Source organism: Rattus norvegicus, chromosome X, assembly GCF_036323735.1.
Source record: "Rattus norvegicus strain BN/NHsdMcwi chromosome X, GRCr8, whole genome shotgun sequence".
NCBI classification, from domain to species: domain Eukaryota; kingdom Metazoa; phylum Chordata; class Mammalia; order Rodentia; family Muridae; genus Rattus; species Rattus norvegicus.
The window spans coordinates 10,598,189-10,601,523 of record NC_086039.1 but is presented as its reverse complement, the minus strand read 5'-3'; positions in this window follow the sequence as shown (position 1 = coordinate 10,601,523).

Genomic DNA, 3,335 nt, shown 5'->3' with positions numbered 1-3,335 from the left:
TGATAGTGGCTTGACCCTCTTGTAAGCTTTTGTGTCAGCACTCCTGTTGACCTGTTTTCTTTCAGTCAGATATTGGAACAAAATGCTGCTACTGGGTTTGTGTGTCTTGAAGCCTCCAGGTGGGTCACTTGAAGCAGAAGATTTGGTTTTACCTCTACTCTCAGGGGTGTTGTCATTCCTGGTAACTGGCTTTCAGCTCTGGGTTCTGGCAGAAATTGCAAGAGTCCTGCCCCTGACTGCTCCTAACTTCCTGTGCCTTCTGTGTCAGGGCACTAGGCATGTTCCTCTTGGGTCAGGAATATGGGCAGAAGTTGTTGTCTCCTCTGAGATCTCAGGATTGCACTTCTAAGAATCCAGCCCTCTCTCACAAAGGATTTGGTCACAGATAGCTGTGGGACCTGTTCAGTTCAGTTCTGGGCTCAGGCAGAAACCACAAGTTTCCTGCTGCTGACTGCTCCTATGATATTCTGTATCCAGAGGGTAATAGGCAGGTTCCTCTTTGCCCAGGAATGTGAGCAGATACGGAGATCTCTCTGGAGCTTTCAGGATGGTCTGTACTTCTGAGAGTCTAGCTCTCTCCCCTATGGGATTTTGGTACAGAGAGCTATGGGAGTAGTTCAGCTCTGGGCACAGGCAGAAACAGAAAATGTCCTGACCCAGACTATTCCTGCCTTTGTGTATGCCGAGACCACTAGGCAGGTTGCTTGGAGCAGAAGTGTTTGGTCTTACCTTTGCTCTCAGTAATGCCCTGTTTTTCTACTGGACGTGAACTCTATGAGTTCCCACTTACCACTATTGGGCATTCCTGAGATTCTCACCTCCTAGGAGCCCTGTGTCTTATAACCTAAAATAATTTTGTTACTACAAGTGGCACAGGAGGAATTGACATTAGAATGCATTCTGTTCTTAAGATGATCCAAGCAGTGTAAAGATCACTTTAAGTATTTTATAAGCAGTCATCTGTCATATTCATGTGGGAATGTTACCAGGAGCCCTGTATATACCTAAATACATATAGGCATATGTGTCTTATATAAAATGGCATAGTGTCTACAGGCAATTTATGCATATCTTCCCATATACTTTAAATCACTTCCAGTTACCTTTTATACCTAATACAAGGTAAATGCTATACTGTATATCTTAGAAATTAGTACAAGAGAAAGATCCTTCATATTCATTACTAATGCAATTTTTAAAAAATATCTTCAATCTGTGCTTGATAAAACCTGTAGGTGCAGATGCTCAGGATATGGAGGGTCACCTGTATGTATAAATGAACACTGTTTCCAGGGTGACAGAAAATGTTAAGCCTAGATCCAACATCCTAGCTTCCATTTCTGGCTGCGCTTCTCTCTAGTTACATTCTCTTAGTTAGGTTATTTAACCACTATGTATATCCAGCTGCATTCACCATCAAAGTAAAACCAATGGCTATACATAGTGCATAAGAATGCTATGAGAATTAATGCATCTAAGGAGCTTAGGTAAATAGTAAATGTACAATAAATCAAGTATTTGAATTATGTCACACAGTTTTCGTATCACTGCTCCAAGGTAGGCATTACTCCCCCTGAAGCTCTCTGGATCTTAGGTTCCTGAAGTAAATTTAAAGAAGTAATCAAACAAGTGTTTAAAGATAGCTTGCTCACAGGACAATGATCCAGCTCTTAACCATCACACATACACCCATGAACCCTACACACAACTTGGAGCTTTTTAGAAATACCAATTCTCCTGAAACCCAAATTTCTGAATAACTGTTAATATTTAAAATAGTGACCAAATCTAAGAAAGTTGAAACCCCATTTAAAACTGTCCCCTTTTAATGTAATTTTTTTCCGTAATTTCAGATAGGATTATTCAACTTCTTGAACATGTTTGGTACTATCTGTTGTTACATTAATGAATATGCCTTAGTTGACATAAATGTTGCTAGTGTATTTAGGGCTCCCTGGAAATACCTAACAATCCAGGCTGTTGCCAAGATAGGTTGATCTCCACAAAGTGATAGCAAGAAACAGCGCTGAACACAGAACACAGAAAACTCATTGAACATGCAAAGGTTTAGCTGGTGCCTATGTAGAAACTTTCCCTCCATTCTCTAGTGTCTATGATATGGAAAGGCAGTCTGCAGGCTAGCAAAAGATACATAGGACTGCATTTTCATATACAACACTCTTTGTTTGAGAGATTACCCTGTAGTATTTAAAAAATTATTCAAATATCATTCCCACTAAAGTAAGAACTGTACATGGCATGTAAGCATCCTTTCTTCAAAAAATCTTCGCTAAATAGATGTTTTTACCCTCTACAAAATATCTGAAATTCTTTAATTTTGGCAACAACATTTTAAGACTATTTAGTAAAAATCAAGGTGCAGTCTCATCATTATGGAAAAGTGAAACTTGCTAATTGCTAAAGTCTGCTTTATTTGTATATTGGAAAGATAAGGATAGGACAGGTGGCATCCCTGGTCATCTTGACACTTTTTACTTTATTTTATTTTTAATTAAAATATTTGCATCATTTCTTTCCTTTCTTCAGCACTTCCCATGCCATCTTCTTCTCACATTCATGGCCTCTTTTTCTTTAACTATTATAAACAGAATATATATCTATATCTATATCTATATCTATATCTATATCTATATCTATATCTATATCTATATCTATATCTATATCTATATCTATATCTATATCTATATCTATATCTATATCTATATCTATATCTATATCTATCTATCTATCTATCTATCTATCTATCCACTTAGTGTTGTTTGTATGTATATGATTTCAGAGCTGGCCACTTAATTTTGGATGGTACATTAAGAGCTCATCACTAGGGAAGTCTAATTCCCCTCTCTCAGCAGTAGTTAGTTGCATGGAGCTCTATAGGTAAGACCCTGTGAGATGTCCCGTATCCATGTTGACATGTCAACTAGTTTTGTTAATGTTCAGGTATTGCTTAGTCAGTTATATTGTGGAAATCATACGTGTGTAAATTCTTTATAGAAAGAAAGGTTATTTTGAAGATCCAGGCTTGATATCCATTTGCGATTTTTGTGCTGAGGAAACTATCAAAACTGAACTTCACATTTGCTAATCCAGTATTAATAGAGGATTTAGCCCTGATAAGATAAATAAGACAAAGTCCTTGGCACCACCATCACCAATGCATATGCGCGCGCGCACACACACACACACACACACACACACACACACACACACACACACACTCACACACACACACACTCACACACATGTAAAAAGGCGAGGTATCAGATGTGTTTAAAGTGTCTTCTCTAGAAGTCTGATTGCTGTTTTTTGGAAGA